The following is a 14,416-nucleotide window of genomic DNA, read 5'->3' on the forward strand; positions in this document are numbered from 1 at the left end:
CTTTTTGGTCAACTCAATCAAAAACCCAACTTCTTATACATTAAAATATCCTAACAGATCTGCCTCCTTCATGTATCACAGCCTTGTCATGGTGAAGAGGCTTGGGTGACTAACTCAATGAAACTATGAGCCACATTGTGCAGAAGCACACAAGACAGAGAGGTTATAGTGAAGAGTTCTGACAAAATGTGATCCACTGGAGGAAGAAATCACAAACCGTTTCAGTGCTCTTGCCAGGAGAACCCCATGAAAAAGTATGAAAAAGCAAAAAGATATGACACCAGAAGATGAGTTCCCCAGGTTGGAAAGAGTCCAATATGGTACTGGGGCAGCTGCTGCTGCTAAGTCGCTTCAGTCGTGTCCGACTCTGTGCGACCCCATAGACGGCAGACCACCAGGCTCCTCTGTCCCTGGGATTCTCCAGGCAAGAACACTGGAGTGGGTTGCCATTTCCTTCTCCAGTGCGTGAAAATGAAAAGTGAAAGTGAAGTCGCTCAGTCGTGTCCGACTCCCAGCGACCCCATGGACTGCAGCCTACCAGTCTCCTCCATCCAAGGGATTTTCCAGGCAAGAGTACTGGAGTAGGGTGCCATTGCCTTCTCCGGCTGGGGCAGAGTGGAAGGCAATTACTAATAGCTCCAGAAAGAGTGAAGTGGCTGGGTCAAAGTGGAAATGAAGCTCAGTTATGGATGTGACTGGTGATGGAAGTAAAGCCCGATGCTGTAAAGAACAATATTGCATAGGAACCTGGAATGTTAGGTCCATGAATCAAGGTCAATTGGAAGTGATTAAGCAGGAGATGGCAAGATGAATATCGGTATCTTAGGAATCAGTGAACTAAAATGGACAGAAATGGGCGAATTTATTTCAGATGACTATTGTATCTCCTACTGTGGGCAAGAATCCCTTAGAAAAAATGGAGTAACCCTCATAGTCAACAAGAGTCTGTACTGCAGTGCTTGGGTACAATCTCAAAAAGAGCAGAATGATCTTCATTTGTTTTCAAGGCAAACCATTCAATATTACTGTAATCCAAGTCTATGCCCCAACCATTAATGCCAAAGAATCTTAAGTTGACCAGTTCTATGAAGACCTTCAATATCTTCTAGAAATAACACCAAAAATAGATATCTTTTTTATCATAGAGGATTGGAATGCAAAATAGAAAGTCAAGAGATCCCTGGAGTAACAGGCAAGTTTGGCCTTGGAATACAAAATGAAGAAGGACAAAGGCTAACAAAGTTTTGTCAAGAGAACATGCTGATCATAGCAAACACCCTTTTCAACAACACAAGAGAGGACTGTACACATGGACATCACCAGATGGTCAATTGGTCAATACTGAAATCAGATTGATTATGTTCTTTGCAGCAGAAGATGGAGATGCTCTATACAGTCAGCAGGAACAGGACCTGGAGCTGACTGTGGTTCAGAACATGAGCTCCTTACTGCAAAAATTAGACTTAAATGTAACAAAGCATAGAAAACCACTAGGTCATTCAGTGTTTTTAAAATCAAATCCTTTATGATTTTACAGTATAGGTGATGAATAGATTCAAGGGATTATATCTGGTATACAGAGTGCCTGAAGAACTATGGGTAGAGGTTTGTAATATTGTACAGGAGGCAGTGACCAAAACCATCCCAAAGAAAAAGAAATGCAAGAAGGCAAAGTGGTTGTCTGAGGAAGTGGTTGTCAAATAGCTGAGGAAGAAGTTCAGTTCAGTTCAATTCAGTCACTCAGTTGTGTCCAACTCCTTGTGATCCCATGGACTGCAGCACGCCAGGCCTCCCCGTCCATTACCAACTCCCAGAGTTTACTCAAACTCATGTCCATTGAGTCGGTGATGCCATCCAACCATCTCATCCTCTGTCGTCCCTTTCTCCTCCTGCCTTCAATCTTTCCCAGCATCAGGGCTTTTCAAATGAGTCAGCTCTTCGAATCAGGTGGCCAAAGTATTGGAGTTTCAGCTTCAACATCAGTCCTTCCAATGAACACTCAGGTCTGATCTCCATTAGGATGAAGAGAAGTGGAGAAAGGGAAAGATATACCCAACTAAATGCAGAGTTCCAGAGAATAGCACGGAGAGATAAGAGGGATTTCTTAAATGAACAATGCAAAGAAATAGAGGAAAACAGTAGCATAGGAAAGATTAGGGATTTTTCAAGAAAATTGAAGTTATCAAGGGAACATGTCATTCGAGGATGGGCACAATAAAGCACAGAAATGGTAAGGACCTAATGGAAGCAGATAATAAGAAGAGATGGCCAGAATACACAGAAGAACTGTACCAAAAAAGCCTTAATGACCTGGATAACCATGAGTGAGGTCACTTACCTAGAGCCAGATATCCTGGAGTGTGAAGTCAAGTGGGTCTTAGGAAGCATTACTATGAACAAAGCTAGGGGAGGTGATGGAATTCCAGTTGAGCTATTTAAAGTCCTAAGAGATGATGGTGTTAAAGTGCTGCACTCAATATGTCAGCAAATTTGGAAAACTCAGCTGTGGCTACAGGGCTATAAAAGATCAGTTTTTGTTCCAATCCCCAAAAGGGCAATGCCAAAGAATGTTCGAAGTACCATACAATTGCACTCACTTCACATCCTAGCAAGGTTATGCTCAAAATCCTTCAAGCTAGGCTTTAGCAGTACACGAATCGAGAACTTCCAGATGTACAAACAGGATTTAGAAAAGTCAGAGTAACTAGAGATCAAACTGCCAACATTCACTGAATCATGGAGAAAGCAAGGGAATTCCATAAAAATATCTACTTCTGCTCCATTGATTACACTAAAGCCTTTGACTGTGCAGATCACAACAAATTGTGGAAAATTCTTAAAAAGATAGGAATACCAGATCACCTTACTTGTCTCCCAAGAAACCTGTATGCAGGTCAAGAAGCAACAGTTTGAACTGGACATGGAACAATGGACTGGTTCAAAATTGGGAAAGGAGTATGACATGGCTGTCTATTGTCATCCTGCTTATTTAACTTACATGCAGAGTACATCATGTGAAATGCTGGGCTGGATGAATCACAAACTGAAATCAAGATTGCCAGCAGAAATATCAACAACCTCAGATATGAAGATATCACTCTCATGGCAGAAAGTGAGGAGGAACTAAAGAGCCTCTTGAAGTGAAAGAGGAGAGTGAAAAAGTTGGCTTAAAACTCAGCATTCAAAAAACAAAGATTATGGCATCCAGTCCCATCACTTCATGGCAAATAGATGGGGAAAAAGTGGAAGCAGTGACATATTTTATTTTCTTGGGTTTCAAAATCACTGTGGACAGTGACTGAAGCCATGAAATTAAAAGACTCTTGCTCCTTGGAAGGAAAGCTATATATAGACAGCATGTTAAAAAGCAGAGACATCACTATGCCAACAAAGGTCCGTAAAGTCAAAACTATGGTTTTTCCAGTAGTCATGTATGGATGTGAGGGTTGGAACATAAAGAAGGCTGAGCACTGAAGAATTGATGCTTTTGAATTGTGGTGCTGGGGAAGACTCTTGAGAGTAACTTGGACTCCAAGGATATCAAACCAGTCAATCCTAAAGGAAATCAGTCCTGAATATTCATTGGAAGGACTAATGCTGAAGTTGAAGCTCTAATATTTTGGCCATTTGATACAAAGAGCCAACTCATTGGAGAAGACCCTGATGCTAGGAAAGATTGAAGGCAAAAGAAGGAGGCAGCAGCAGAGGATGAGATGTTAGATAGCATCACTGAATTAATGGACATGAAATTGAGCAAACTCCAGGAGATAGTGGAAGACAGAGGAACCTGGCGTGTTTCAATCTACGGGGTCACAAAGACTCAGACATGACTTGGTGGCTGAACAACAACAACTGATTTGCCCTTGCTCTATCCCCCAACTTAATTACATTCAAGGTGATAATGTTATTTCTACCTTGTTGCTTCTTGAAGAATAGAAGAAAATAATCTGAACAGTAATGCAGAGATGGTAAATATTCACCAGGCAGCATTAGCACAGTACAGTTAATTAAAAATGCCTATTGAATTAGGACTGAATGAATGGAAATCCAAATGCTGTAACTGCTGCTAAAAAAGAAAAAAAAAATTTTTTTTAAACCAGTACCTGATCTATTTTTTGTCAAATATGGCAGAAGATTTTCCTGTCTAAGGTGGTGTTTAAATGACAGTCCGGAAATGTTATCAAAGTGAAAAAAGCCATATCATTCAGGTTTCTAAAATAATTCAAACTAGTTTGACCAGGTTGGTTTTTCTCCTCTTGTACACTTGACCCCTCCCTCCTTGGCTCCTGGGACTAAGAGGTGTGAGCCATCCCACCCGAGCTGCTGTTTGTTCAAGGCAATGAACCCCAAGGGAGCCAATCTCTTTCTCTAGGCAACCAAACTTACAAAGAATGCAAGGAGGCAAGCTCTTGACTATAATACTTTGGATAAATACAGAAGTCTTCCCTTGAAAATGTCTTTGGCACTCCATTTGATTTTTTGGTTTTTTACTCAAACTAGAGTCAGTTCTCACCTCCCATCTCACTAGAGTCATTTTTGAAGCCAAGAAAGCAAGGGGGAGCTCAGAACACTCACTCTTTTTGTTGGATCCACTGAACCACTGACTGGTAGTGTGACCAAGTGGAAAGAGGGACTGAGCCAGGCTGAGTAAGGTCACTCACAGAAGCCTTTTCAACTTTTCACCTTCAGCTACATTAGTGCAAAATGCAGCCAGTTCCCACTTTTCATCAATTCCCATTTGCTGCCCTGTTTATTCTTTGCTACTTAATAAGCAATTAGATTCACATCTTATAGATATTACCCACAAAATCAAAGATTTCTACCAATGTATAGATGGAAACAACAGCATAAGCACTTGCCAAATAAGTAAAAATACATTAAGATTTTACTTTAAAATAATTGTTTTTCAATTGCTCAGTCATGTCTGATTCTTTGCGACCCCATAGACTGCAGCACATCAGGCTTCCCTTTCCTTTACCATCTCCTGGAGCTTGCTCAAACTCATGTCCATTGAGTCGGTGATGCCATCCAACCATCTCATCCCCTGTCATCCCCGACTCCTCCTGTTTTCAATCTTTCCCAGCATCATGGTCTTTTCCAATGCGTCAGCTCTTCACATCAAGTGGCCAAAGTATTGGAGCTTCAGCTTCAACATCAGTCCTTCCAATGAATATTCAGGACTGATTTCATTTAGGATTGAGTGGTTTGATCTCCTTGCAGTCCAAGGGACTGTCAAGTGTCTTCTCCGATACCACAGTTCAAAGGCATCAATTCTTTAGCGCTCAGCCTTCTTTATAGTCCAACTCTCACATTCAAACATGACCACTGGAAAAACCATAGCTTTGACTAGATGGACTTTGTCGGCAGAGTAATGTCTGTTTTTTAGTATGCTGTCTAGGTTTGCCATAACTTTTCTTCCAAGGAGCAAGTGTCTTTTAATTTCATGGTTGCAGTCACCATCTGCAGTGATTTTGGAGCCCAAGAAAATAAAGTCTGTCACTATTTTCATTGTTTCCCCATCTATTTGCCATGAAGTGATGGGACCAGATGCCAGGATCTTAGTTTTTTGAATGTTGAGTTTTAATCCAACTTTTTCACTCTCCTCTTTCACTTTCATCAAGAAGGTCTTTAATTCCTCTTTGTTTTCTTCCCTATGGGTGGTGTCATCTGCATATCTGAGGGTATTGATATTTATCCCTTAAAACAATACCCTTTCTAAATTTTCTACAAGGAGCACGTTTTAGCTAAAAGTAGACTGCAATACTTTATTGTATCCCTATTAGTGAAAGTGAAAGTATTAGTATTTCAGTCGTGTCTGACTTTTTTGTGACCCCATGGACTGTAGCCCGCCAGGCTCCTCTGCCCATGGAATTCTCCAGGTAAGAATATTTGAATGGTTTGCAATTCCTTTCTCCAGGGGATCTTCCTGATACAGGGATTAAACTCGTATCCTCCTGCATTGTAGGCGGCTTCTCTACCATCTGAGCCACCAGGGAAGCCCAGTAGAGGGTAGTATTAATAGCAAAAACTCTTAAGACCATTCATCTGGTTTGAAATCCGGATATAGAACTTACTGGCTATGTGGTATTAAGCTGCTGCTAAACTGCTGCTGCTAAGTCGCTTCAGTCGTGTCCGACTCTCTGTGACCCCATAAATGGCAGCCCACCAGGCTCCCCCGTCCCTGGGATTCTCCAGGCAAGAACACTGGAGCAGGTTCCCACTTCCTTCTCCAATTCATGAAAGTGAAAAGTGAAAGTGAAGTCGCTCAGTCGTGTCCGACTCTTAGCGACCCCATGGACTGCAGCCTACCAGGCCCCTCCGTCCATGGGATTGTCCAGGCAAGAGTACTGGAGTGGGTTGCCATTGCCTTCATAATATTTTACATAATATTATGTAAAAGGGTTCATAAGGATTAAAGAGAAAAAATGTGTAGGAAGAACAGAGAGCAATATTAGCACATAAAAAACAGCCAACTGTGTTAATGTTACTAATACTTCCCCAGTGGCTCAGCAGTAAAGGATCCGCCTGCAATGCAGGAAATGCAGGTTCCACCCTGGATGGGGAAGATCCCCTGGAGAAGGAAATGGCAACCCGCTCCAGTATTCTTGCCTGGGAAATTGCATGGACAGAGGAGCCTGGTGGGCTACAGTCCATGGGGTCTCAAAAGAGATGGACACAACTGAGCAACCAAACAATGACAACGATGCTGCTAACATATTAAGTATAAGAAAGGCTTTGAAAAGTATCAGGCCCTAGACAAATGTAAGTACTATTAATGGCTTTATGCTTGGGTTTGGCTTGTGGGCAATGTGAGCAGTTGCAGTTCTGAATTTAGAAACAAAAACATAAGTAACAACATTGTTGTTGTTCAGTTGCTAAGTCATGTCCAATCCTTTTCGACCCCATGGACTGCAGAATGCTAGGCTCCTCCACCCTCTACTATCTCCCAGGTTTTGCTCAAATTCATGTCCATTGACTCAGTGATACTACCTAACCATCTGATCCCCTGCTGCCTCCTTCTCCTTTAGTCTTCAATCTTTCCCAGTATCAGGGTCTTTTCCAATGAGTCGGCTCAGCTCTTCACATCAGTTTTCCAAACTATTAGAGCTTTAGCAACGACCTTCCAATGGACATTCAGAGTTGATTTCAGGTAAAGAGAACAATGAAACAGAACAGAGTCCAGAAAAGGATCCACATATATATGCTTAATCTATTTCCAAATTAAGGTGCCAAGTCAATCCAATAGGGAAAGAAGTCTTTTTTTTTTCATAAATTTTGTTTCCTAGTGGCTCAAACGGTAAAGAATCTGCCTGCGATGCAGAGGCCTGGGTTTGATTCTTGGGTTGGGAATATCCCTTTGAGGAGGGCATGGCAACCCACTCCAGTATTCTTGCCTGGAGAATCCCCATGGACAGAAGAGCCTGGAGGGTTACAGCCCGTGGGGTCTCAAAGAGTCAGACACAACCAAGCCACAAAGTACGACACAGTTGGAACAGTTGAATGTTTATATTGACAAAAATGCAATCTCCATTTCATTTTATATACAAAAATTAATTTGCAATCCATCATAGACCTAAACACGAAACCTAGGATCATAAAGCATCTAGAAGAAAACATAGAATATCTTTACAACTTTGAGGTAGACAAAGATTTCTTAGACTGAATACAAAAAGCACTAACCAAAAAAATCAGACTCTACTGAAATTAATATTATCTGCAACATTAAGAAAATTAACAAACAAATCACAATATAGCAAAAGTAATTGTATACATGTATCTGATCAAAGACATAGCTAGAATATATAATCACTTCTACAAATTATCAATGAAAAGGCAAACTACCTACATTAAAAGGGGGCAGAAGACTTGAAAAGACACATCACAAAATAAAAAATATGATTGTCCAATAAAAGTATGCAAAAATGCACAGGGAAATGAAAGTTAAAACCACAATGAGATACCATTTCATGCCCAATAAAATGGTAGAAAAATAGACTGACATATATATTGTTGAGGATTTAGAATACTTGAAATTCTCATGCCTTGCTAGTAGAAATGTAAAATGCTGTAATCACTTTGAAAGACTGGAAGTTTCTTGTGATGTAATTTATGCCTACCTTCAGTTCAGTTCAGTCGGTCAGTCATGTCTGACTCTTTATGATCTCATGAACTGCACCATGCCAGGCTTCCCTGTCCATCACCAACTCCCAGAGTTCACCCAAACTCATGTCCATGGAGTCAGTGATGCCATCCAGCCATCTCATCCTCTGTCATCCCCTTCTCCTCCTGCCCCCAATCCCTCCCAGCATCAGAGTCTTTTCCAATGAGTCAACTCTTCGCATGACATGGCCAAAGTATTGGAGTTTCAGCTTTAGCATCATTCCTTCCAAAGAAATCCCAGGGCAGATCTCCTTCACAATGGACTGGTTGGATCTCCTTGCAGTCCAAGGGACTCTCAAGAGTCTTCTCCAACACCACAGGTCAAAAGCATCAATTCTTCGGCACTCAGCTTTCTTCACAGTCCAACTCTCACATTCATACATGACCACTGGAAAAACCATAGCCGTGACTAGACAGAACTTTGTTGGCAAAGTAATGTCTCCGCTTTTGAATATGCTATCCAGGTTGGTCATAACTTTTCTTCCAAGGAGTAAGCATCTTTTAATTTCATGGCTGCAGTCACCATCTGCAGTGATCTTGGAGCCCCCCAAAAATAAAGTCTGACACTGTTTCCACTGTTTCCCCATCTATTTCCCATGAAGTGATGGGACCAGATGCCATGATCTTCGTTTTCTGAATGTTGAGCTTTAAGCCAACTTTTTCACTCTCCTCTTTCACTTTCATCAAGAAGCTTTTTAGTTCCTCTTCACTTTCTGCCATAAGGGTGGTGTCATCTGCATATCTGAGGTTATTGAGATTTCTCCCAGCAGTCTTGACTCCAACTTGTGCTTCTTCCAGCCAGCGTTTCTCGTGATGTACTCTGCATATAAATTAAATAAGCAGGGTGACAATATACAGCCTTGATGTACTCCTTTTCCTATTTGGAACCAGTCTGTTGTTCCATGTCCAGTTCTAACTGTTCCTTCCTGACGTGCATGTAGGTTTCTCAAGAGGCAGGTCAGGTGGTCTGGTATTCCAGTCTCTTTCAGAATTTTCCACAGTTTCTTGTGATCCACACAGTCAAAGGCTCTAGCATAGTCAATAAAGCTGAAATAGATGTTTTTCTGGAACTCTCTTGCTTTTTCGATGATCCAGTGGATGTTGGCAATTTGATCTCTGGTTCCTCTGCCTTTCCTAAAACCAGCTCGAACATCTGGAATTCACGGTTCACGTATTGCTGAAGCCTGGCTTGGAGAATTTTGAGCATTACTTTACTAGCATGTGAGATGAGTGCAATTGTGCAGTACTTTGAGCATTCTTTGGCATTGCCTTTCTTTGGGATTGGAATGAAAACTGACCTTTTCCAGTCCTGTGGCCACTGCTGAGTTTTCCAAATTTGCTGGCATATGGAGTGCAGCACTTTCAGAGCATCATCTTCTAGGATTTGAAATAGCTCGACTGGAATTCCATCACCTCTACTAGCTTTGTTCGTAGTGATGCTTTCTAAGGCCCACTTGACCTCACATTCCAGGATGTCTGGCTCTAGGTGAGTGATCACACCATCGTGATTATCTTGGTCGTGAAGATCTTTTTTGTACAGTTCGTCTGTGTATTCTTGCCACCTCTTCTTCATATCTTCTGCTTCTCTTAGGTCCATACCATTTCTGTCCTTTATCGGGCCCATCTTTGCATGAAATGTTCCCTTGGTATCTCTAATTTTCTTGAAGAGCTCTCTAGTCTTTCCCATTCTGTTGTTTTCCTCTGTTTCTTTGCATTGATCGCTGAGGAAGGCTTTCTTATCTGTCCTTGCTATTCTTTGGAACTCTGCATTCAGATGCTTATATCTTTCCTTTTCACTTCTCTTCTTTTCACAGCTATTTGTAAGGCCTCCTTAGACAGCCATTTTGCTTTTTTGCATTTCTTTTTCATGGGGATGGTCTTGATCCCTGTCTCCTGTACAATGTCACAAACTTCCATCCATAGTTCATCAGGCACTCTATCTATCAGATCTAGTCCCTTAAATCTATTTCTCACCTCCACTGTATAATCATAAGGAATTTGATTTAGGTCATACTGAATGGTCTAGTGGTTTTCCCTATTTTCTTCAATTTAAGTCTGAATTTGGCAATAAGGAGTTTATGATCTGAGCCACAGTCAGCTCCCGATCTTGTTTTTTGCTGACTGTATAGAGCTTCTCCATCTTTGGCTGCAAAGAATATAATCAACCTGACTTTGGTGTTGACCATCTGGTGATGTCCATGTGTAGAGTCTTCTCTTATGTTGTTGGAAGAGAATGTTTGCTATGAACTAGCAATTTCACTCTTAGGTATTTCCCAATAGAAAGGAAAACTTATGTCCACAAAAGGAGCCTTATTGATAAGAGATATGTCGATCAACCCAAAAGTTCTTCAATAAGAGAATGGATACATTATTAATATAGTCATACAATAGAATATTACTTATAAAAAACCAAACTACTAATATTCGCACCATGTGGATCACTCTCAGAAACATCATGGTAAAGGAAAGAAGCCAGATCAAAGAGGCCATCAGCCATCTGACTCCATTTCTATAAAATCCAAGCACAGACAAAACTAACCAAAGGTGACACAATTCAGAAAGTGGTTGCTTTGTTGGGGATGGGGGCATCAGGAAAGGCTGAAGAGTGTCATGAGGGAAATTTCTGGAATAATGGAAATGTTTTATAACTTATTTTGAATGGGGATCATGTGACATGAAGGAACAGAATGGCCATATCTCATGAAATTGAGTATTGAAGATCTGTATGTTACTAGGTGTTAATTACACCTCAGTTAAACATATGTACACACACGTGCTCAAATGGTTAAGTCTCTGACCTCACAAAGTTTGCAACTGTGCTGAGGACAAATGGTATTGCCACATTTAGATTATCAGAGAATTCAAATTACATTTATAAGTTATTTATGGAGGTTTTAGTTCATTCAAACAGCATATTGCATGACACACAACGAAATGCTTCTCATGAAGCCAATAAACTGCATGATCTGGATAAGGCTTTTAAGACAGAAAGAGACTGCATTGCCCCTAAAGCCCCCCTATTTCTAATGGCTGGCTAAAAAGGAGTTGGAAGGTGCTTGCGAAGGGGGCCATTCTCTTCTGGCAAGAGAGCCCCGGTTGTTAAATTCTTCCTCCTCCAGCCTGGTTCACCTCCACCGTTTATCGTGTTGTCTTGTTTACCTGCGGCTGCCAGCCCAAGGCAGGCCCTTGTGCTTTGCGTCCTCCCCACAGGGATTAAGCCTCACTCAACATTCGGTAATGTTTTCCTTACTGATCCCGAAGAGGCCACAGCATGTCTAAGAAAAACAGCAAGGATCCAACTCTTGATCAAAAATCCAAATCATTTTTCTCCCTCTCAGTTCTACTCTTATGTTCGCTTACTGTATTTGGATCACAGGGCAATCCTGCTTAATGTGTGATGTTCTAATTGATAGTTACTTTGGCCGAAACTTAAAAACCACTGAACAGAAACCATTCCTGGTTCCCGGGGGTCAGTGGATGAAGGGAAGTGTCCTATACCATTCAGAAAAACTCTGTGGGGTGCAGAGAGGGAGAAGCCAAGAACAAGTCCTTCATTGGGGGGCATTCTTTCCATTTCTAAACCTTTCTGTCGCATGTCCTCTTTTCCCTCACAAATGGAATGTTGTTCCCTTTCTGTCTGCCAACAGAGCCAAAGGGGAAAAGAGAGGGAGAATTTAAGAAATGGAAAAGGGGAAAGGTATACCAAATAGTTGCTTTATGAGTGAAATACACAGAAACAAGGGAGGGAAAAGACCAGTCTGGTTACATGGTTCCTCCCTCATTTAGAGCAGATTAAATCACACAGAGCAGGTGGAGGCAGTTTGCAAGGGAAGGGAATTTACAGTCCCCCCTGCCCCCCCAACCCCTTTTGCTGTGTTCTCATTCAGCAAAAGCACTACACGTGATTAAAGCTGTGTGTGCTCAGTCACTCAGGCGTGTCCAACTCTTTTCAACCCCATGGACTGTAGTCCACCAGGCTCCTCTGTCCCTGGAATTCTCCACGAAAGAATACTGGAGTGGGTTGTCATTTCCTCCTCCAGGGGATTTTCCTGACCTAGGGATGGGACCCCTGCCTCCTGAGTCTCCTGCATTGGTAGTCTTCTGCACTACACCACCTGGAAAGACTATGATTAAAGGTAGAGACAGCCTAACTGATAATCTCCTAGAAAGGCTATTTGTGCAAGTGCTGTTGCCTCTCCACGTTTGATTCCTTCAAACAAATGGAGCCTTCCCACTTGGAAATGACATTCTCTCTGGCCTTCCGCAGTCTTTGCAGTCTTTTCAACATGGACTCAGGCCTTCTGACTTTCAAAATGCTCACATCAGATCCGTGTTTCAGAATTCCAGCTCAGGGATCACCTTATTCAAGAATTCCTTGTCCGCCTCTTTCATTTGCATCCCTTGAAGGTCTCTTGCTTTGCTCTAACATTGTGTCAGTTCTCTCCTTCCTTCGAGCACTGAGAACCTTCAACCTTATCAATCTCCTTTACTTCCTGCAACTCTCAGCTGAAGGACTGACTTTTTCTTTTTAAACTAATTTTTATTGGAGTATAGCTGATTTACAATGTTGTGTTACTTTCAGGCGTGTAGCAAAGTGAATCAGTTATACATATACATATGTCCACTCTTGTTTTTTAGATTTTTTCCCTATATAGGCCATTACAGAGTATTGAGTCAAGTTCCAAGCACTATTTAGCAGGTTCTTATTAGTTTCCTATCTTCTATGTAATTGTGGGTATTTGTCAATCTGAATCTCCCTTTATCCTTCCTTTCCTCCTCCAGGATTGACTTCTTAGTGAAGCATTTATTATTTCTTCTAGGTAGACTGCCCTGTGATTTCATCACACTCTGTTAGTATATCCATAATCCAATTATTACCTTGTATTGTAAATCTGTATTAACTCCTCTGCCTCTGGGCACCAGGAGGGCTGGAATGATGTCTCTACCTCATTGTATACCCAATATCATCCTTTAACAAAGTATACAAAAACATCATGTGCATGCACACGTGTTGATTAGATGTAGCTATTTGGAGGTCACTATGGAGACATCAGAAACAACAGTACAACGAGTGTAAAAATAACAGATATAAAGAAGGCCACAATGGTAAGTGTGGACAACTCAAGGAATTTGATGGTAAGAAAAGAAATCAAGATAGAAGAGTAATTGGAGGTAGAAAAAAGAATCATGACGGATGTAAAAACTTGAAGGATTTTTGAGAACACAGCGTGGGTGTAGGCAGTGAAGGAGGACCAGTGGAGAAAGAGAACATGCAAATCAAAGAGGGAAGTCACAACGAAGAGATTAAAGTCTTAAGGGAGATGGGAGAGCTGGGATCAGACATGGGTGGAGAGTAAATTTTGGAAAAGAATAAAAAGCCACTTATTCTGTGACGGTAGGATGAAGGAGAAGATGAAGAAATGCAAAGGAAGAAACAAGGGAATATTAGGTAAAAAGCCAGCCAAGTGAACATGAGTAAGTTAGAGCTTCATCTTGATATACCTTCTTATTGAGAAGGTTCTTCTGGAAGTAAGAAAGTTCAGGGAAGTCCTAGAGGCTTGAGGAGGTGGGAGAGGTTGGTGGGGAGGAAAAGAATTATACAGCCCTCAAGTTATCTTGCAAACGTCTTCCTGTGCCCCTTCTCAGATCTCCTTCTCCCCCAAAATGCTCCCCCAGTCCGTATTAACCATGTATATGCACATAAAGAATGCTATATGTATATGTCTAAATATATATGTGTATATTACTTCTCAGATTCTTTTCCCTTATAGACTACTACCAAATGGTGAATATAGTTCCCTGTGCTGCACATTAGGTCTTTGTTGCTGGTCTAGTTTATGTACAGGGAGGGGTGTTTATGTGTTAATCCCATCCTCCTAATTTAAAAGATAACTGCCTGCAGAGTGGAAGATGATTAAAGGAAACTTCAAAATTGGACACTGGAAGAACATTTAGGAAGGTATTGTAGAAGTTCAGCATGAGTGGTGAGTGTGGCTCAGACTAAGATATGGTGTTGGAGGCGAAGAACAGCAGGTAGATTTGGGAGAAGTTTAGCAGAGAGACTGACAGGACCAGATGACGGATGGGGTCTGGGAGAGGAGGGAGCAGCAGGGTCACCTATGAGAGAGTCGGTGGACAAGATGCCATCAGTTAGAAGCATGGGAAGAAGGCCTTCCATTCCAGCCACGCAGTGGAAAAGTGTGAATCTGGAAACTTCATAGCCGTTCCCCAACCCAGCCACCCACAGGCTGGTGAG

This window comes from Bos taurus, chromosome 14, assembly GCF_002263795.3.
Source record: "Bos taurus isolate L1 Dominette 01449 registration number 42190680 breed Hereford chromosome 14, ARS-UCD2.0, whole genome shotgun sequence".
In the NCBI taxonomy this organism is placed as follows: Eukaryota; Metazoa; Chordata; class Mammalia; order Artiodactyla; family Bovidae; genus Bos; species Bos taurus.